This window comes from Hyperolius riggenbachi, chromosome 6 (genome assembly GCF_040937935.1).
Source record: "Hyperolius riggenbachi isolate aHypRig1 chromosome 6, aHypRig1.pri, whole genome shotgun sequence".
Lineage (NCBI taxonomy): Eukaryota > Metazoa > Chordata > Amphibia > Anura > Hyperoliidae > Hyperolius > Hyperolius riggenbachi.
In genome coordinates this window covers 156,568,083-156,591,196 of record NC_090651.1, presented here as the reverse complement: position 1 = coordinate 156,591,196, position 23,114 = coordinate 156,568,083, and the positions used below count along the sequence as shown (strand labels likewise).

General features: G+C 45.6%; 1 long non-coding RNA gene across 2 annotated transcripts in view; it reads left to right on the top strand.

The window, feature by feature from the left end:
* The first annotated feature begins 402 nt into the window (after positions 1-402).
* Positions 403-23,114, top strand: part of LOC137522582 (uncharacterized) — an 84,842-nt gene continuing 62,130 nt past the window's right edge. The window contains exon 1 of one of the 2 annotated variants that reach the window (XR_011022351.1): positions 403-473. This is a non-coding gene — a long non-coding RNA (uncharacterized lncRNA). Of the gene's footprint in view, positions 474-1,003; positions 1,090-23,114 lie in introns of those variants that run through there. The other variant, XR_011022352.1, reaches the window with a different exon arrangement.

The following is a 23,114-nucleotide window of genomic DNA, read 5'->3' as shown; positions in this document are numbered from 1 at the left end:
ATTTTGGGAAAAATCATAATTAATTTTGTATGTAAACGTAGTCAGCGGCCATAATTTAGTATTTGTAATTTTGTGCAATTTTAGCGGTTAATAGCGAAGCGCCCACATAGCAAAGCCACGCACATACTATACCTAGACAGTATCAACACCAGCAAAATCTTATAGCCCACTCTGAGAAATCCTGAATACAATGAGTGTTCTAAAAACAAGTAACATAGAGATTTAAACATCATCCTGTAAAAAGGGGAAGTACAGGCTTGTAGAGTGATACGTTCTCAACCTATTGAGAGATTATAATGTAAGAAGTAACATTACACGCTTTGAAACTAGTGTCACTGCATAACAAGGAGGGTGTGGTGAGCTGATGTATTGTTAACACAAGTCACTCTTATATAGTGCCATTTATCTGACACTCAAGACTAAGTAACTAGACGCTCCTAAGACTTTTGTGTGGAAATATTCAGTCATTTCAGGTAGGAACATTTCTTGTTTCTAAAGTAGAAGTATTGCATTTTTTGTTATAGCATTTTGTTAATTGATTTTAGTATATCATAATATTTCTTTTTTATCTCCTGAATTTTTGTTTTGTCCATTAAATGTATGGCTTAAAATCATGAATCCTTATTTGATCAGTCACTAACTTTGCAGTACAGGTACGTAACTGTAGATCACATTTATATGTTGAATACATTTTTCAGTTCATGTTTTGTGCATACCAAATTCTCAGAAATATTTTGTGGATGGTTAAAAAATCCTGCTAAATGTTTTAATCGTTTACTTTGAAATAATTCCCATATAATGCAGGCAGGAGCACCCAGAAAACAAATGACCTAATTACAAATAGTTGGCAAAATAGTTCAGCTTGTACAAGTTTCACTTATAGGAAATGTAAAGTGAACACCCCCCCCTTGGAGCATTCTGTGGTTGTGCAGTTTATAAAAATTACAACTGCGCATGCACCAAATGCTCCCAACTATGGGAGTGCGATCGAGGAGACATGCAGCCATGACTGCTACAGCTACTACAGGGCTGGGAGCAGAACGAAGGTGAGAGACCAGAATATCTACTGGGGGCTAAAAGAAGCCCTAGGTAAGTTAAACTAGGCAAAGTTTTCACTTAATATACCTTTTAATATTTCACACTACTTTGCAGATCACTTTCCCCTGGACAGTTATCAGATAAAGTGGTCCCTTGTAGTGTTGTGTATTGTTGTCTCATTATAATATATATATACTCCAAAATATTACACCTACATGCAGTTATCTGCCCACAGTGCCATGGGCCTCAGACTTTTACACAGCCCCCTCTAGGGATAATCAGAAAGGGCGTTTTCTGATTCCGTGGAAATTCAGAATTCCGTCAGAACAAAATTCCGTAGCCGTTACATTCCGGCGGTATTTCATGGAATTCCACGTTCTGGTGGTACATTTGAAACCTCGTTTTTGAAACATCGTAGGCCGTAGGACCTAGAGGCTGTTCCATCGGTCATGTTTTTTTTTTTTTTTTTGAGCAGCAGGAGTTGTCGTAGTAGGCCATGGGACTAGAGGTGGTTCCATGGTAGTCATCATAATTTTTGTTTGGAGCAGCAGGAGTTGTCGTAGGCCATGGGACCTAAATTAGCAGGAGTTGTCGTAGGCCATGGGACCTATAGGTGTTTTCACGGCAGTCATTATAATTTTTTTAGTAGCAGCAGGAGTTGTCGTAGGCCATGGTACCTACAGGTTGTTCCATGGCAGTCATTACAATTTTTTTTAGAACAGCAGGAATAGTCGTAGGCCATGGGACCTACATAGGGGCGCCTCTAGCCATTTTGTCACTCCAGGCGAGAAAACCTGTGGCATCCCCCCCCCCCCCACAATAAAATGTGCGTGCATAGAACAATATAACTTAAGGACACTTAAATATAGTGCACAAATGAATAATGTAAACATTACAATCAGATATAACAGATATCAGATCAAATGCACATAACACGTCCCCCAGAGAACAAGGCAAGACATAATTCCCCACATAAAACTATTTCATGTATCATGTCCGCCACAGATCAAATGCAGATGGTGATACACATATGCTTTTTTACATAACAAGACTAGAGTGAAAACATCACACTGTGACAATGATTGTCATTAGACTCTGCTTCTCTAAGGACAGTCAGCTAGTGACACCTCTATTCACTCTGTACAGTGCTGCTAAAATATGGTAGGACATTACACTATGACTATGGTAGGATTAGATTGTGAGCTCAGTGACATGACTATGACTATGTACTCTGTAATGTGCTGCAGAAGATGTCAGTGCTATAAATATATAATAATAATATGGTAGGACATTACACTATGACTATGGTAGGATTAGAGTGTGAGCTCCGCTAAGGGCAGTCAGTGACATGACTATGTACTCTGTAATGTGCTGCAGTCAATGTCACTGCTATATATTGTTATAAATTAGTATTTATATAGCACCAACATATTACGCAGTGCTGTACAGAGTATATTGTCTTGTCACATAACTGTCCCTTAGAGGGGCTCACAATCTAATCCCTACTATGTTCATATGTCTATGTATGTATTGTGTAGCGTGTATCATAGTCTAGGCCCAATTTTAGGGGGAAGCAAATTAACTTATCTGGATGTTTTTGTGATGTTGGAAGAAACTGAAGTGCCTGGAGGAAACCCACGCAGACATGGGGAGAACATACAAGCTCCTTGCAGATAGTGCCCTTGCTAGGATTGAACCAGGGACCCAGTGCTGCAAGGCAAGAGGGCTACCCACTACACCCCTGTGCTGCCCCGTCTATAAATACATAGAGTGAAGGGATGCCTCAGGATCCTAATGAGGCTTCCCTTAGTGCTCTGATGTCCCCTAAAAAGGCATTGATGCTAATCATATCAGGGTGGCGCACCTCCTCTTCCTTCAGTATGGCTGCACAGTAGCCATATGATCACGCCCGTGCATGCGCAGTAAGCTACAGCTGTGGGGTTCATGCTACTGCGCATGTGCAGCCATACTTGCGTGGCTACTGCATGGCTGCATTCATAATTGAGGACAAGTGCAAGCTCGATCTGCAGGGGGCCCCCGCTCAGTGACAGGGAACATTGAACCACTTCTAGTGATAGCTCACTACTCCCCCAGTGACAGCTCACAGCCCCCAGACACAGCTTACCCCTACCCACGATTACATGACCCTTGTTGTGACAACTCACTCATCCCCATCCCCAGTGACAGATCATTTTCCCCTTATATGTTACTATGAAGGCAAACCATAATGCTGGGAATACACCATGAGATTTATTTGGGCAGATAGATGGTTCAATAGATAATTTCCAATAATGGGACCTAGAGGTGGTTTTACGGCAGTCATTACAATTTTTTTTAGAACAGCAGGGGTAGTAGCCATGGGACCTAGAGGTGGTTCCACGGCAGTCATTATAATTTTTTTTTAAAGCAGCAGGAGTTGGCCAAAGGCATAGGGTTAGTGATATAATGTCGGATTGCTGCAAAAACAGAATTTTTTTGATCTTACAATGCAAAAATGTGAAGTGATAGTGATAGGCAGCAGAGTTTCAGAGGGAGAGCCTTTGAGGCTTGAAAAACAGCACATTTTAATTTAGTGTTTTTAGTGTATTACATTGTAATAATCATCATCATGTATCATCATCATGAATCAGTGATAGGGGCCTTGTAATTATCACTGATCCATGACTCGTTCATTTTTATGAACGTTAGTATGTCCACATTGTCTGTGGACAGACGGGTCCGGTGGTCGGTGACCACCCCACCTGCAGCACTAAATACTTGCTCCGAAAGAACACTGGCGGCGCGGCATGCAAGAACCTCCAGTGCATACTGAGCGAGTTCAGGTCAGGTATCTAGTTGTTTTGTCCATGGGGTCATCATTACTCTCCATATTGTCTGGAGCACTATCCGACCTGGCGGCGACCACTTTGTCCGCTGGTGTTGCCGCTGCTAGAAGGAGTATCAGGCATTGGCTGATAAAATTCCTTCAACATACTCAGCAGGTTCACAGATTGGCTATTGGTGCTGCTGCTGGGAGTGGGACCACCAGACTTTTGCTGAGTATGATGAGGCTTGGTAGCTTGGGCCCGGGATACAGGTGCAGGAAATGCATCTTCTACCCAACGAAGAAGGGCATCCCGGATCTGGCTCATCCTGGCGTCAGCTTGGGAGGGGGATATGAACTGCCACATTTTCCCCTTGCACCGGGGATCTAAGATGGTGGCCACCCACATGTCGAGCCTTGATTTTAGAGTTTTAATCCGGGGGTCCTTACGGAGGCACAGGAGCATATGCGCAGCCGTAAGGAAGATATTTCTGCCATGAATCACCTCTTCCTGGCTTTCAGAACTGTTGTCATGCTCCATCTTCACATCAGAATCTTCTTCCCACCCCCAGACAATGGGATCTGTCGCTTTCACAAGCTCTGCCTCCTCATCCAGGACTTGAGCATGCTCACTCACTCCCCCACTTTACTAACCACTGTTCAGTAGGGCTTCCTCCCCCGTCCAAGCAGTTTGTCAAGAGCCATGTCCAGCATGAAGACAAGAGGGAGCACTTCTGATATGCTGCAGTGCTCCTCACTGACCACTTTTGTTGCCTGCTCAAATGGCTCTAACACTTTGCACACCTGTCCAATCAGCTACCACTGGTCCCCAGTTATGTAGTCCAGTGGCCCTGTTCTGGAGGAAGATGTCTCAGACAGGTATAGCCTGACCGCCATTTGCTGCTCCCACAACCTCTCCAGCATGTGGAGGGTGGAGTTCCACCACGCCGGACAATCGGAAATAAGCCTGTGCTGCGGCAGGCTATGGCGGCGCTGCAGCAGTTTCAAGGCCACAGTAATGGTTGCGGAGTGACGCATGTGGGCTGATACTTTTCATGCTGAGGCCACAGCGTCCTTCAACCCATCAAAAGTGTGTAAAAATGTCTGCACTACAATGTTGAAGATGTGGGCAAAGCAAGGTAAGTTAGTGTAGTAACCTTGCAAAATAGCGGCCAGCATGTTGGCACCATTATCAGACACCACTACACCTGTCTCCAGTTTTCGGGGGGTCAGGCATTGCCGAATCTGATCCTGTGAGGCTGCAAGGACTACATATCCGGTTTGCCTGTTCTCGTCCATGGATTCCAGTTTCAGCACTGCTTGGCATCGATGGTGCTGCAGACCAGTGCTGGGAGGCTCAGCAACGGCAGACTGGCCTTGGAAAGAACAGGTAGCAGAGGGAAGTAGAACAGGCCTCCCAGGGGCGTAGCTAGAAATTACTGGGCCCCATAGCAAATTTTCTGTATGCCCCCCCATCCGCCAGGGCCAGGTATGGGTGGTGGTTGGCTAGGGTGACCATATTTTGATTTCCAAAAAAGGACAATCACAACAGCATGTGGGCGTGGTCATGGGTGGGGCCAAATATACAGGACCTTAGCAGTGTGCTGTCCAACTTCACGGGCATGGAGGGCCGTTTTCTTTTTCCACGCCACATGGTGGAGGGCCGGCCGACCGACCACAAAATGCAATCAGATTCGCAGAAGATCAGAAGATTTACCCACTAAATGCAATGAGATTGGCAACAGATTTCCCCACAAATGGATTCAGATTGGCAGCATAGTTCTGTACAAATGCAATAGGATTGGCAGCATATTTCCCCACAAATGCAATCTTATTGGCAGCAGATTGTGCGCAGCATTCACAAGAAAATAATCGCTATGTGGGGAGCATTCACCAGGAAAAAATCGCTATGTGGGGAGCAATCACCAGACAGTAATCGTTATGTGGGGGGAGCATTCACCAGAAAATAATCATTATGGGGAGCATTCACCAGAAAATAATCGTTATGTGAAGAACATTCACCAGACAATAATCGTTATGTGGGGGAGAATTCACCAGACAATAATCGTGATGTGGAGGGAGCATTCACCAGACAATAATCGTTATGGGGAGCATTCACCAGACAATAATCGTTATGGGGAGCATTCACCAGACAATAATCGTTATGTGGGGGGAGCATTCACCAGACAATAATCGTTATGTGGGGGGGGAGCATTCACCAGACAATAATTGTTATGTGGGGGGAGAATTCACCAGACAATAATTGTTATATGGGGGGAGCATTCACCAGACAATAATCGTTATGGGGAGCATTCACCAGATAATAATTGTTATGTGGGGGGAGCATTCACCAGACAATAATCGTTATGGGGAGCATATACCAGACAATAATCGTTATGTGGGGGGAGAATTCACCAGACAATAATCGTTATGTGGGGGGAGAATTCACCATACAATAATCGTTATGGGGAGCATTCCCCAGACAATAATTGTTATGGGGAGCATTCACCAGACAATAATCGTTATGGGGAGCATTCACCAGACAATAATCGTTATGTGGGGGGAGCATTCACCAGACAATAATCGTTATGTGGGGGGAGAATTCACCAGACAATAATCGTTATGGGGAGCATTCACCAGACAATAATCATTATGGGGAACATTCACCAGACAAATAATAATAGTTATGGGGAGCATTCACCAGACAATAATCGTTATGGGGAGCATTCACCAGACAATAATCGTTATGTGTGGGGAGAATTCACCAGACAATAATCGTTATGTGTGGGGAGAATTCACCAGACAATAATCGTTATGTGGGGGGAGAATTCACCAGAAAATAATCGTTATGTGGGGGGAGAATTCACCAGATAATAATCGCAATGTGGGGGAGAATTCACCAGACAATAATCACTATGTGGGGGGAGAATTCACCAGACAATAATCGTTATGGGGAGCATTCACCAGACAATAATTGTTATGTGGGGGGAGAATTCACCAGACAATAATCATTATGTGGAGCATTCACTAGACAATAATCGTCATGGGGAGCATTCACCAGACAATAATCGTTATGTGGAGCATTCACCAGACAATAATCGTTATGTGGGGGGAGCATTCACCAGACAATAATCGTTATGTGGGGGGAGAATTCACCAGACAATAATCGATATGTGGGGGGAGAATTCACCAGACAATAATCATTATGTGGGGGGAGAATTCACCAGACAATAATCGTTATGGGGAGCATTCACCAGACAATAATCGTTGTGGGAAGTGTTCACCAGACAATAATCGTTATGTGGGGGGAGCATTCACCAGACAATAATCGTTATGTGGGGCGAGAATTCACCAGACAATAATCGTTATGTGGGGGGAGCATTCACCAGACAAAAATCGTTATGTAGGGGTAGAATTCACCAGACAATAATCGTTAAGGGGAGCATTCACCAGACAATAATCGTTATGGAGAGCATTCACCAGAAAATAATTGTTATGGGGAGCATTCACCATACAATAATCGTTATGTGGGGGGAGCATTCACCAGACAATAATCGTTATGGAGAGCATTCACCAGACAATAATCATTATGGGGAGCATTCACCAGACAATAATCGTTATGGGGAGCATTCACCAGACAATTATTGTTATGTGGGGAGCATTCACCAGAAAATAATCGCTATGTGGGAAGAGAATTCACCAGACAATAATCGCTATGTGGGAAGAGAATTCACCAGACAATAATCATTATGGGGAGCATTCACCAGACAATAATCGTTATGGGGAGCATTCACCAGACAATAATAGTTATGGGGCGCATTCACCAGACAATAATCGTTATGGGGAGCATTCACCAGACAATTATTGTTATGTGGGGAGCATTCACCAGACAATAATCGTTATGTGGGAGGAGCATTCACCAGAAAATAATCACTATGTGCGCTGACAGCCCCCTCCCCCCCACAGCAGCCAGCACTAGGTTGCATCATGGCCACTGGCCAGCTATGGGTGGTGGTTGGCCGGAGCCAGCAAGTCCCCTGGGCCGGCCCCCATTTCCACTTACCCACCAGCACCAGGCACTGAGGCACAACATACTTACAATGCTGCCTGCAGCTTGCCAGCTTGCGTGTGGTCGGGTCAGGTCGGTGCTCCGCTCTCCTCCTCGTCCTCGAGTGATGCTCTAGCCTCCAGTGCAGCTCCGCCTCTTCCACTCCGTCCAGACGATCGCACTCCTGCGCAGCACACTGTCAGACTGCCGCTGAGCTGAGGATAGGCAGTGGGGCACTGTGACTGTGCAGCCGGTCCGCTCCCTCCTGGTTGCACGTCGTCACCCCTCTCCGAGACTGGGTCCTCCTTCCTCCTCCCTGGCTGGCCGGCCCGGAAGCCGTAACTATAGAGTAAGTGTCGGGCCCGGCTACCAAGGAGGATCAATGCGCTGCCACGTAGTCCCCCTCCTCACCAGCCACTTTATCAGAGGAGGGGGCCGGGGGAGGGCCCGCTCTTCTAAAATTATGAAGGGGGGGGGGGGCCCGGACTGGCATCATCATCATTGTATTATATAATTTTAAAAAAAAAGGTACTCTGAATCCGGCAGGGGCCCCCTGTGGTGTAGGGCTACCATGGGCCCCATAGCAATGCTATGTTTGCTATGCTGAATGCTACGCCCCTGAGGCCTCCCTATCAACCCACGTGGCGGCACCACCAGCCTGAGATGCCCCAGATCTTGCACCCTCCTCAGCAACACCATGGAGAGTGACCCAATGGGCGGTAAAAGTTAGATACTTTCCCTGCCCATGCCTGCTGCTCCAGCCATCCATAGTAAAGTGCACCTTGCCACCGACAGTGTGATCCATATACCGGCCGACACACTCCACAATGTGCTGGGGAAGGGCAGGAATAGCATTCCTGGCAAAATAATGGAGGCTGGGCATCCGCCATTGTGGAGCAACACTGTTCATCAGTCTGCGAAAGGGGGCACAGTCCACAAACTGGTAGGACAGCAGCTGTTGGCCCAACAGCCTTGCCAGGAGTGCATTAGTTTTCACCACAAATGGATCACTTGCAGGGAGCATCCGCTTCCTCTGCAACATTTCTGGCACAGAGGCCTGACGCTGGAACACTGGTGATATTTCAGAGGAAACCAACAAGGGTGATGAGGAGGTGCTTGCCGAGGTCTGGAGCCCTCTTCCAGCCTGTCATGCGGAGGTATTTGAAGTATAATGGGACTGAGCAGGTTTGATAGGGACAGGACAAATAGAAAAGGAAGAGGAGGGGCCTGTTGCTGCTGCTTTTCCTCCACCCATCTTATTGTAATTTTTTACATATTCGAACTCCCATTTGTGGTGGTTGCGCAGATGGCTTATCAGTCCTGAAGTGTGGAACCCGCTGCTCGATTTGCCTCTGCTCACCGATTTATGGCGCACAGAACAGACTGCCCTGGATTCATCCTCTGCAGGAACAGTAAAATAATTCCATGCAGGGGACGTGAGTGCACGTCCAGCAGTGGTGCAACCTGTTCTAGCACGTCTATGCTCAGCATTGGTCTGGTGGGTACTGACAGACGGGAAAGCACTTGCAGGCTGCTGACCAACCGTCTGCTCTGTTTCTCCAAGCTGCTCACGCCTGCTAGTGCCTATTCCACCAGATGGCGACCACGTTGGATCAGCCGCCTCATCATCCAAAACATCTTCCAGTTCAACCACAGTACTGGAACCCATAAGTGACTCTTCTGGACCCTCCCCCTGGCCACCAAACATCTCTGTAGTTGACTGGTGGTGATGTTGACTGGTGACACTGAATGAAGAAAAGACGGGCCATTTCTGTCACCACAGAACCCACCACCTCTTGGGAGCTTGGTCCCATGGTCTCCTTCAATGCCTCCCCCAATCCTTCTCCACATCTCTCTCATTGACGTAGGTGTGCTTTACTTCTGGAGGAGAGTACTGGGATGAAGCAACCTCCTCAAGAGAAGCAGCTGCGGTCAGGTTCTGGTCATGAGGAACCTGGCCAGTGTGGCCACTACTGGTGCTGCTGCGACTAGCCTCCAGTTCCCCAGACTGGGTAGAGGGTTCCTCAGGATTGGACTGGGACACTAAAGGCCCGCCAGGAAAGTTTCAGCCCCCCCCCCCCCCACACACACACACACGCACGCGGCACGGGATCACCCCCCACCATTTTGAGCTCACTCACACATGTACTACAGTGCGGATAGCATACTGAACTGTCACTTTTCTTTCGCCGCGATCTGAGGTCTGTTGTTATTTGAAGAAATTCGGGCAGGCTGCATGGAAGGGGGGCCCCCAGGTGAGGGGGGGGGGAGAGTGCCCCCCCCCGCTGCTCCTTCTTCCTGAGCTGTGCCCTCACGCCCCTACTAAAGTTCTTGGCTGCTTGCGGCCCCCAGGGCCCTGTAAGTTAGGGGCCTACCGGGCAGAATCCCAAGTTCCCACTGCCTCAGTCCGAGCCTGGGCTTCCTGGTCTAAATAATCGACAACTCTCTTCTCCTGCAGCTCCGTCAAAATTTTCCTGCGTGCGAACACAGGGAAGACAGCTCTGACCAGGGAGGAACGCTTCCTGCTGCTGCTGCCACCCTCAACCTGATCACATACTTGACGTGATCCACCAACACCACCATCACTCCATTTTCTTTTAGGAGTGTCAGGAAATTGCTCTCGCTCCATTCTTTTGAGGCCACAAACTTTATTGGGGAAGGGGTATGAGCGACACAACAGATAAGAAAATAAGGAGGTGAAATAAAGAAAATAAATAAAAAAAAAACAAATAAAGAAAACAAAAAAAAAAAAACCTTGCACTACACTCAACTAATCAATCACCTAACTCACTTTCACTCTGTCAAACACTAAACCTGCAGCCTGCAGGTTCTGTCTATCTCCATACAGCAACTACTAGTACACTACACTACAGTCTTTCACTCAAACTACAATCTACTGTCACCCTCTCACAAATACACCTAGCTAAACAGCTCACACTCTAATTCTCACAATCTAATTCTCTCTCACAGTCTTTAAAAAGATTTTTGTTTAATATACATTTTTTTAAAAGAATTTTGTTTTATGTTGAAACAACTAATATGGGTCCGTCTCTTCTCTCACTCCAACATCAGACTGAAACCCACAAGTAAAATAGTGTGATACCGCTGGATTTTAATAAAAGATTAAAAGTATTGCACTCACAAACATCCAATAGGCAAAGCGTGTAACATATGCTGTGGTCTACAGCCCCTGATGAGTCAGAACCCTGACGAAATGCATAGGGCGAAGCTATAGTACACGTGACTGGCAGAGGCAGTGGAGCGTTTAGGAGGACGAGCGTGTGAGGATCCCAGACGACAGCTGTGAGCGGTGAGCGGGGACCCATCGCGCTGTAGACCACAGCATATGTTACACGCTTTGCCTATGTTTGTGAGTGCAATACTTTTAATCTTTTATTAAAATCCAACGGTATCACACTATTTTAGTGTTTTTAGTTGCAGTGCACGCTGGCATCCATTGGCTTTTTAAGTTGAGAACTTTTTTCCATATATTATCAATCCCACCTCCGGAGACTTAGGAGGTGGTATACGGTGAGTGCGGGCACATTGGGGTGTCCTGGCACGAGGTGATTAAGCAGAGGCAGAGTGATCTGTGCACTTGGAGAGGGGACTTGGTGACGGTCTCCCTTGCAGTAGAGTCTTTTTTAAACGCAGTTTTACGCTATGTGAAGCTCTTTCTTCTTTTTTGCATGTGGATACGACTGTTTTGGCTTGAATATTAATTAACTTTTATTGACACCAAAAATAAAAAAAATAAAAAAAATAGTTCTCTTTATCTTTAATCAAGAAATTTTTTCTTCTTAAATATCACAACAGCAAGCATATCAAAAATGTAGTTGAAGGTAAAATAAATCTTGATAAGACCGAAAAAGCATATTTCTAGCTTGACGCAATTAGCAAATTGTGGGCATTAGCATGTATTGTATGGATTATAGGGTATTTCTCTCCATTACCCCTTGTGGATACTCTTTTTTTCTTATCACAGCGGGCAGCATGGTGGAGTAGTGGTTAGTGCTCTCAACTAGTGTTGGGCGAACATCTAGATGTTCGGGTTCGGGCCGAACAGGCCGAACATGGCCGCGATGTTCGGGTGTTCGACCCGAACTCCGAACATAATGGAAGTCAATGGGGACCCGAACTTTTGTGGTTTGTAAAGCCTCCTTACATGCTACATACCCCAAATTTACAGGGTATGTGCACCTTGGGAGTGGGTACAAGAGGAAAAAAAATTTAGCAAAAAGAGCTTATAGTTTTTGAGAAAATCGATTTTAAAGTTTCAAAGGGAAAACTGTCTTTTAAATGCGGGAAATGTCTGTTTTCTTTGCACAGGTAACATGCTTTTTGTCGGCATGCAGTCATAAATGTAATACATATAAGAGGTTCCAGGAAAAGGGACCGGTAATGCTAACCCAGCAGCAGCACACGTGATGGAACAGGAGGAGGGTGGCGCAGGAGGAGAAGGCCACGCTTTGAGACACAACAACCCAGGCCTTGCATGAGGACAAGAAGCGTGCGGATAGCATGCTTTGTACCACCATGCAGTCATAAATGTAATAAAGATAAGTGGTTCAATAAACAGGGACCACGCGGCAACGCTAACCCAGCAGCAGCACACGTGATGGAACAGGAGGAGGCGCAGGAGGAGAAGGCCACGCTTTGTGAGACACAACAACCCAGGCCTTGCATGAGGACAAAAAGCGTGCGGATAGCATGCTTTGTACCGCCATGTAGTCATAAATGTAATAAAGATAAGAGGTTCAATAAACAGGGACCACGCGGCAACGCTAACCCAGCAGCAGCAGCAGCAGCAGCACACGTGATGGAACAGGAGGAGGCGCAGGAGGAGAAGGCCACGCTTTGTGAGACACAACAACCCAGGCCTTGCATGAGGACAAAAAGCGTGCGGATAGCATGCTTTGTACCGCCATGTAGTCATAAATGTAATAAAGATAAGAGGTTCCATAAACAGGGACCGGCAACGGTAACCCAGCAGCAGCAGCAGCAGCAGCAGCACACGTGATGGAACAGGAGGAGGCGCAGGAGGAGAAGGCCACGCTTTGTGAGACACAACAACCCAGGCCTTGCATGAGGACAAAAAGTGTGCGGATAGCATGCTTTGTACCGCCATGTAGTCATAAATGTAATAAAGATAAGAGGTTCCATAAACAGGGACCGGCAACGGTAACCCAGCAGCAGCAGCAGCAGCAGCAGCAGCAGCAGCACACGTGATGGAACAGGAGGAGGCGCAGGAGGAGAAGGCCACGCTTTGTGAGACACAACAACCCAGGCCTTGCATGAGGACAAAAAGCGTGCGGATAGCATGCTTTGTACCGCCATGTAGTCATAAATGTAATAAAGATAAGAGGTTCCATAAACAGGGACCGGCAACGGTAACCCAGCAGCAGCAGCAGCAGCAGCAGCACACGTGATGGAACAGGAGGAGGCGCAGGAGGAGAAGGCCACGCTTTGTGAGACACAACAACCCAGGCCTTGCATGAGGACAAAAAGCGTGCGGATATAGCAGCAATGCTTTTTGCCGCCATGCAGTCATAAATGTAATACAGATGAGAGGTTCAATAAACAGGGACCGGAAACGCTAAACCATCCCAGATGTTCATCGGTCATGTTACTTGGTTGGGGTCCAGGAGTGTTGCGTAGTCGTTTCCAATCCAGGATTGATTCATTTTAATTTGAGTCAGACGGTCTGCATTTTCTGTGGAGAGGCGGATACGCCGATCTGTGATGATGCCTCCGGCAGCACTGAAACAGCGTTCCGACATAACGCTGGCTGCCGGGCAAGCCAGCACCTCTATTGCGTACATTGCCAGTTCGTGCCAGGTGTCTAGCTTCATGCCCGGTTTCAGGTCCAGCGGTGCCAGCCACAAATCCGTCTGTTCCTTTATTCCCCTCCAAATTTCCTCCCCTGTGTGCTGCTTATCCCCAAGGCAGATCAGCTTCAGCAACGCTTGCTGACGCATGCCAACAGCTGTGCTGCACTGCTTCCACGATCCTACTGCTGCTGGTGCTGGGTTAGCGTTTCCGGATGAGGTACAGCTTTGAGATGCGTTGGAGGAGAAGGAGTCAGAGAGGTAGGTGCTGCTGTTGTTATCCAGTGGGAGGGACGGCGGTGCAGCTGTTTGCGGCGTGGGCAACACCCGCGCCGTAGCAGGTGAGGAATCGCTGCCAGGCTCCACAAGGTTCACCCAGTGCGCGGTAAGGGAGATGTATCGACCCTGGCCGAACGCACTCGTCCAGGTGTCAGTGGTGAGGTGAACCTTGCAGGCAACGGCATTCTTCAAGCTTCGGGTTATTTAGCTGACCACGTGCTCATGCAACTCAGGCACTGCAGAGCGCGCAAAGTGGTAGCGGCTGGGAACCACGTAACGTGGGATGGCCACTGACATCATGCCCTTGAAGCTGTTTGTCTCCACCACTCGATATGGCAGCATTTCGCAGGCCAGAAGCTTGGCTATGCTGGCTGGCTGTTACTGCCACGGCCCGGGGGTCATTTGCTGGCAATTTCCTCTTGTGCTCAAACATCTCAGAGACAGACAACTCAACCGTAGCGCTGCACACCGAAGGGCTGTTGGTTGTTGTGTTTGATGAACACTGGGAGACCTCAAGAGCACTAGTCCGGAAAGTGACAGTGTCAGCATCGTCTGATGTTTGTGAATGTTGTGAACCACGCAATGGCTGGGCTACTGCTGCTGCTGAGGCGGGTCTGGTGGTGAGTCTGGTGAACCCAAGGGAGGCAGTGTTGCTGGTGGTACCCTGTCCTGCCGCGTTTGCCCACAGAGTGGGATGTTTGGATAGAATGTGGCGGCTCATGCTGGTGGTGGAGAGGTTGTTAATACTTTTCCCCCTGCTCAGGCGGGTCTTGCACACCTTGCAAATCGCCATGGTAACATCCTCAGTGCAGTCTTCAAAGAAAGCCCAGACTTTAACTGGCTGAGGACTCGGACCTCGTGCGTGATGTGCTGGTGCTGCTTAACCCACTGCTGGACGCTTGAGAGGTCATCCAAGTAATTATCTGGTCCTGTTCTTTTGGATCTGTGAGGGTTGTTGTCCTGGACAACATGGGCAGTATTGAGTGGGTTTTCTTGGGTGCTCCCCTGTGGCCTGTACGTGAACCGTCAGGGGAAACACCTCTTCCCTTGCCCCTCCCTCTTTCACCGGATTTCTTCCTCATTTCACTTATCCTTAAAGTACACGCTGACTGGCAGCAGTACAGTGGCAGTACAGAAATGCTATACAGTGGTGGGTGAGCGGTGTACCACTATTGTCAGCAGTGACACAGAGCACAATGCTATACAGTGGCGGGTGAGCGGTGTACTACTGTTCCCAGCAGACACAGAGTGGAAGTAAACACAATGCTATATAGTGTGGCTGAGCCGTGTACACAGAGTGGCATTAAACACAATGCTATATAGTCTGCTATATAGTCACCCCGAACAGGGTGATGTTCTGCAGAACCCGAACAGTGGCAAACACTGTTCGCCCAACACTACTGGGAGGGAACGCAGATTTTAGTACCTAAACACACGATACAACATGTTTTCCGGGGTCGGACTCTGAGGCACATACAGATGGTCCCGATCATCATCCTCATCATACAACTCTTCTCCTGAGTCTGACCCACCCACCACCTCTGCCACCCCAACATCCCCAGACACAGACCCCTCATCGTCCTCAACATTAACTTGGGATGCTGGCCTGAGCCAGACCTCCTCCTCCACATCAGGCCCCATCATCTCCTCAATGGCAGCCCTCATTAATCGCTCTGGCGACGGACTGATGGACACAACGTTCTCCTCCGGGGAGGGCTGCTGCTGACCACTGGCTGCTGGGGTGGATGTTATAGCTTGCGTGGGGCGTTGGCTGTTGCTGTTGTTGGGAGTGCTGCTCACAGCGGAGGTCTCTGGGGAACTCATGTTGAGCTCATATAGTGGTTGACGGTGAGTGGAGTATTACTGATCCCAGCAATATACACACTGACTGGCAGAGTACGCAATGCTATATAGTGTGGCTGAGCGGTGTACACAGAGTGGCAGTAAACACAATGCTATATAGTCTGGCTGAGCGAGCGGTGTACTACTGTTCCCAGCAGAATCAGAGTGGCAGTAAACAATGGTATATAGTCTGGCTGAGCGGTGTACACAGAGTGTCAGTAAACAATGGTATATAGTCTGGCTGAGCGAGCGGTGTACTACTGTTCCCAGCAGAATCAGAGTGGCAGTAAACAATGGTATATAGTCTGGCTGAGCGGTGTACACAGAGTGTCAGTAAACAATGGTATATAGTCTGGCTGAGCGGTGTACACACAATGCTATATAGTCTGCTATATAGTGTCAGTAAACAATGGTATATAGTCTGGCTGAGCGAGCGGTGTACTACTGTTCCCAGCAGAATCAGAGTGGCAGTAAACAATGGTATATAGTCTGGCTGAGCGGTGTACACAGAGTGTCAGTAAACAATGGTATATAGTCTGGCTGAGCGGTGTACACACAATGCTATATAGTCTGCTATATAGTGTCAGTAAACAATGGTATATAGTCTGGCTGAGCGAGCGGTGTACTACTGTTCCCAGCAGAATCAGAGTGGCAGTAAACAATGGTATATAGTCTGGCTGAGCGGTGTACACAGAGTGTCAGTAAACAATGGTATATAGTCTGGCTGAGCGGTGTACACAGAGTGTCAGTAAACAATGGTATATAGTCTGGCTGAGCGGTGTACACACAATGCTATATAGTCTGCTATATAGTGTCAGTAAACAATGCTATATAGTGTGGCTGAACGAGCGGTGTACTACTGTTCCCAGCAGACACAGAACAGTACACAGAATGCTATATAGTGTGGCTGAACGAGCGGTGTACTACTGTTCCCAGCAGACACAGAACAGTACACAGAATGCTATATAGTGTGGCTGAACGAGCGGTGTACCACTGTTCCCAGCAGACACAGAACAGTACACAGAATGCTATATAGTGTGGCTGAACGAGTGGTGTACTACTGTTCCCAGCAGACACAGAACAGTACACAGAATGCTATATAGTGTGGCTGAACGAGCGGTGTACTACTGTTCCCAGCAGACACAGAACAGTACACAGAATGCTATATAGTGTGGCTGAACGAGCGGTGTACTACTGTTCCCAGCAGACACAGAACAGTACACAGAATGCTATATAGTGTGGCTGAACGAGCGGTGTACTACTGTTCCCAGCAGACACAGAACAGTACACAGAATGCTATATAGTGTGGCTGAACGAGCGGTGTACTACTGTTCCCAGCAGTGACACACAATGACTGGGGGGGACCCTGGCTAGCGTGGCTGGAGCGCGAACTACCCTGCCTGCCTACCCAAAGCTAAACCCACAGACAAATGGCGGAGATATGACGTGGTTCGGGTATTTATTTACCCGAACCACGTGACAGTTCGGCCAATCAGAGCGCGTTCGGGTCCGAACCACGTGACCCGTTCGGCCAATCACAGCGCTAGCCGAACGTTCGGGGAACGTTCGGCCATGCGCTCTTAGTTCGGCCATATGGCCGAACGGTTTGGCCGAGCACCGTCAGGTGTTCGGCCGAACTCGAACATCACCCGAACAGGGTGATGTTCTGCAGAACCCGAACAGTGGCGAACACTGTTCGCCCAACACTACTCTCAACTTGCAAGTGCTCGCAAATTGCTGGGTCCCTGGTTCAAATCCCAGCTAGATCAAAATCTGCAAGGAGCTTGTATGTTCTCCCTGTGTCTGTGTGGGTTTCCTCTGGGCGCTCCAGTTTCCTCCCACATCCCAAAAACACATAGATAAGTTAATTGGCTTCCCCCCTAAATATTAGTCCTAGACTATGATACATGCACTACATGATACGTACATAGACATATCTATGTAGGGACTAGATTGTGACATAAATAATATTTAGTATTTATATAGTGCCAACATCTTCCTCAGTACTTCACAGAGTATATATATATATATATATATATATATATATATATATATATATACTTGTCACTAACAGTCCCTTGGAGGAGCTCACAACAATCTTATCCCTACCATAGTCATGTGTGTATGTATGTATCGAGATAAAGGGAGGGGGGACACCAAGAGCCCAATAGTGTGATATTGTATAGATGATAATTAATAATGAGTAATATAACAATTTAATACTCACAAACCAGGGTTACCATTAGGCAACCACTGTGAAGGCAGGTGGGGAGATTAACCTGACCCCACTCAGGATTAAAAGTCGCTCTCTGTAGATGGGAAGAAGATGGGTACAACCCTCCACCAAGGGTGGACTTAGCAATATGTAGAAGCTTTCCAGAGGCGCCAATAGAATAAAAGTCACTTAAACTAGCTTAAAACCGATGGGGCAGTGGTGGGCCTATCCCATCCATGCAGACAAAGCAAACAAAGGAAGGACTGTGGCATCAACAGTGGCATCATACAGCTTAACAGCATCAAAACCACACTGAGCGCCTCTTGACAGAGGCGCTCAGTGTGGTTTTGATGCTGTTAAGCTGTATGCTCCCTTTTGATTGGCCTGATGAAGTGGGATTGAGCCCATGAAGCGCGTTGCCTATTTTTACCGTGGAGTATAAATAAAATTGTTGTTTGACTGTTGATGCCACAGTCCTTCCTTTGTTTGCTTTGTCTGCATGGATGGGATAGGCCCACCACTGCCCCATCGGTTTTAAGTTCGTTTAAGTGACTTTTATTCTATTGGCGCCTCTGGAAAGCTTCTACGTATGTATGTATGGTGTAGTGTATGTATCATAGTCTAGGGTCAATTTAGATGGAAGCCAATTAAATTATCTGTATGTTTTTGGTATGTGAGAGGAAACCGGAGTGCCCGGAGGAAACCCACGCAGACATGGGGCGAACATACAAACTCCTTGCAGATGTTGACCTGGCTGGGATTTGAATCGGGAACCCAGCACTGCAAGGCAAGAGCACTAACCACAATTTCACATGCTCCTTAAAGGGAACCTTAACTGTGCGGGTAGAGTTTAACTTACCTTGTGCTTCTAGCAGCCCCCTGCAGACGTCCTGTGCCCACACTGGGACAAAATGATCTAGTTTAGTTTCTGGCCAGTCAGTGGCCACTGCGCCTGCACACCCTGGCCGTGCGCGTCCTCGATCACGCTCCCGTTTCCATCCTGCACATGCACAGTACAAGATTTCTCGTACTGCACATGCACAAGCTTGAGCATAAGCGAGGACACGCGCGGCGCAGTGGCCTGCGGAATAGTCAGTCAGCTGAAATGAAACTGACTCCTGCAGGGGACCGGAGGACCGGTTTGTCTGGCCGCGGGCACAGGACATCTGCAGGGGGCCGCTAGAAGCCTCAGATAAGTTAAACTCTCCCCCCCCCCCCTCAGTTAAGGTTCCCCTTTAACCCATCTCATTTATCCTTTAAAACAGAAACAATGGTACAACTGAACTAAGTTTATTATACTGCATATGTATAAAAAAATAATGTCTTGAGCTGAAAATTACTTTCCAATAGAAATAAGCTGGTAAATTTCGATGTTGAGGTGAATTGGCCAATCACTGCTTAGTAAACTTCTTTGTGGAATTGCCACATATTTCATTTTAAAATTTTCCTTTCACATTTTCATGAATTTGCCGACAGATTTGGGGGAAAAGTTATATTGAAGTTAATGACCCCTCTGGCAGTTTCAGGAGAATTTCCTTGAACTTCGGGTGGTTCCGCAAATTTTTGCCAAAACCATATCACAAATTGAAGTAAAGTAAAAGGCGCTGATTCTAGCAGTTAATAGCAAAGCCCCCATACATGCTATAATCACCAAATTTGCTAGGTATGATAAAGAGAATAGAGGATTTTTTTTTCCAAAAAGATGGCAGTTTTTGAGAAAATTGTTATTAAAGTTACAGCAGGAAAAGGTTTTATAATGGATGTAAATGCCAGATAATTTACTATGCATTGGTTTGGGAATATTAAATATATCCCCAAAAAGCAGAACAAGTTTCCTGACAGGTTTTCACATTGGTAATACTACACTGACAGTATAGTGATGACCAACAGGAAACTGCAGGGCAAGTTGCAACACTCCATTTTAAAGGGATCTCATGGTTAGTGTAATAACCAATGAGAAACTCTGGTGGCAATTCAAAGATGCTTTTGCCATAGTTCCCTTTCAGTCCAGTGGTGGTGAGCAGCAGTGAGCAGCGGTTTTGGAGGAGCAGTGGGTGCATAGGTCACTGGGAGGTGTCTGGGGTGAGACATAAACCTTTGTGAATGCATATTTATTGAGGTGTTTATGGCACAAGTCAATAATTTTCTTCACTAGTTTGTACTTTTACTTTTCCATATTTTAGTGGATTAGCATTTTACCAACTGTTTGGCAAAACACCAATTAAGTTAACTTTTCAAGAAAGACTTAAGCGCACATTCACAAAATTAGATACTTCTAAGTTTATGTAAATGCATAGATTGTTTGTAAAAAGGAAATGGTTAAAACTACCATGCAAATTGGAGTGGAGAGTCACTACAGGTGCAACGTGTTATTAATTCAGAGGCTTGTGGTTCATTGGTTTCGGAGACCAGGTTCGGATGAACTTTAGAAAATGTATTATTGAGATAAAAGTTTGCAATGGAAAGCAGAAGTGTTTCCATATGGCGTGTCACATCTTAAGAGCATCTTTACAAGAAGCTAGGAAGCCAATACTACAATTTTTGGAAGTCTTTTTATTTTTTTTTTAGTCATCTATATACAAACACATTTTTAATCTATCTAGGCACTGTTAACTTTTTTGCTGCCCAAGAGATGATATATGTATTTATACAAAATCATCAGGTGGGAAAGTTACAACTGGCATCATATACAGCCCTTACAAACTATGAATTTTGCCTTGCATATTCCTATAGCATGGCAATTGCTAATATTGTCTATGGATCCACAGTGTACTTGTTTTGGCACTTTGGTTTTGGCAATTTACTTCTTAACACAGGCATACTGGTTCCACTCAAAACAATAACTGTGTTATTGTCCATGCCAAAAATTGACTAGCTCATATTTTTTTCATGCTAGCATGGATCCTTCCTTAATTTAAGCCCTCGGTCGTTTTCACTTTATGCATCCGAGCAATGTTCACCTCCCATTCATTAGCCTACAACTTTATCACTAATTATCACAATGAACTGACCTATATCTTGTTTTTTCTGCCACCAATTAGGCTTTCTTTGGGTGGTACATTTTGCTAAGAGCTACCTTACTGTAAATGCATTTTAACAGTAAAAATAAGAAAAAAAACAAAAAAAATCATTATTTCTCAGTTTTCGGCCATTATAGTTTTAAAATAATACATGCCTCCATAATTAAAACCCACTTTGCCCATTTGTCCAGGTTATTTCACCTTTAAATTTCCCTACATTGTGATAGGGAAATTTAAAGGTGAAATAACCTGGACAAATGGGCAAAGTGGGTTTTAATTATGGAGGCATGTATTATTTTAAAACTATAATGGCCGAAAACTGAGAAATAATGATTTTTTTTTTTTTTTTATTATTTTTACTGTTAAAATGCATTTACAGTAAGGTAGCTCTTAGCAAAATGTACCACCCAAAGAAAGCCTAATTGGTGGCAGAAAAAATACTTTATTTGGAAATAAAAGAGCATTTTTTCTGTTTTGCATCCATCACTATTTACAAGCTTATATATATATATATATATATATATATATATATATATATATATATATATATATATATATATATATATATATATATATATATTTCATCTTTACATAGATATTTAAAAAGTTTAGACCCTTAGGTAAATATTTATGATTTTTTTTATGTATTTTTTTTTAATTATTAAACATTTTATGTGAGTATTTTTGGGAGGGTGGGATGTAAATAGTATTTGATTTTGGTAAATATATGTGTATTTTTTTTTTTTTTTACTATTAGATGTAGTTTGACTTTTTGGCCACAAGATGGCAACCTTGTATTTGTTTACATGACGTCACTCTAAGCGTAACATGTACGCTTAGAGGGACATAGGAGGCAGAAAAAGCAAAGCTTCCGAGACAAGCTGTCGCTTTTTCTGCGGGGGAGAGGAATCAGTGATCGGGCACCATGACCCGATTCATTGATTCATGGGCTAATGATCCGCTGCCGGGAGCGTGCATGCACACACGTGATCGGCTGCGGGAGCGCGCAGGAGAGCGGGGGAGAGCACATGTCCTCCTTGACTTAGAACTACTTCAAGGAGGACAAAGTGGTTAAAGGACAACTGAAGCAAGGGTGATATAGAGGCTGCCATATTGATTTCCTTTTAAGTAAAATCACTTGCCTGGCTATCATGTTGATCATAATACTTTTAGCCATAGACCCTTAACAAGCATATATAGATCAAATGCTACTGACATAATTGTCAGATCTGACAAAATTGGCTGCATGCTTGTTTCTGGTGTTATTCAGACTCTACTGCAGCCAAGCTGATCAGCAGGGCTGCCAGGCAACTGGACTTGTTTAAAAGAAAATACATATGGCAGCCTTCATATTCTTGTCACTTCAGTTGTCCTTTAAGCCAAGTACTGAATAAAACTCCACCTAAAAGCCATACACTTTCCCTATCTGGATTAGGGAGATTCAGTTTAGATGGAATCTGACTCTAATGATCTGCCTACTCTCAAAACCAATTTGCAATGAGTGGACAAGAGAGAGAGTTGTAATTTCAGTGCAGTGAGCAGCAAAGCGGTGATTTTGTAACACATCAGGCATTACACACCAGTGCATAGTCATAAGAAGGATACAGCCCACTCAAATTTCTGCTTTTGTCCTTTCCATGACCCTTTCAGATATAAGTTTAGAATGAATGTATATTCAGCCATTCGGATATAAGTTTAGATAATAATGCATGTTTGTGAACAGATTTGTTGCCCCAAACTTTAGAAGAACTGATCTGTGCAATGTTCTTTTTGCTTTAACATAAAATTCCTCCATCTTAACATGCTCTCTTCTCAATGCCTATGCTTATGCAGTCTTACATGGTTTGTAGTATGAACATTTCCCTGAGGTGGGCATAACTACAAGTAAAAAAAAAGCACCTAGTCTGTACGGTCTATTATAACACCACAAGTTAGTAAGAAAATATTTGTATGATGGACATTAACATAACCTATATGTCCCAATTTTTATGGAGCGATGCCGAAGCTTGAGTCATAATTGTACCCGCCTTCTCACCATTCA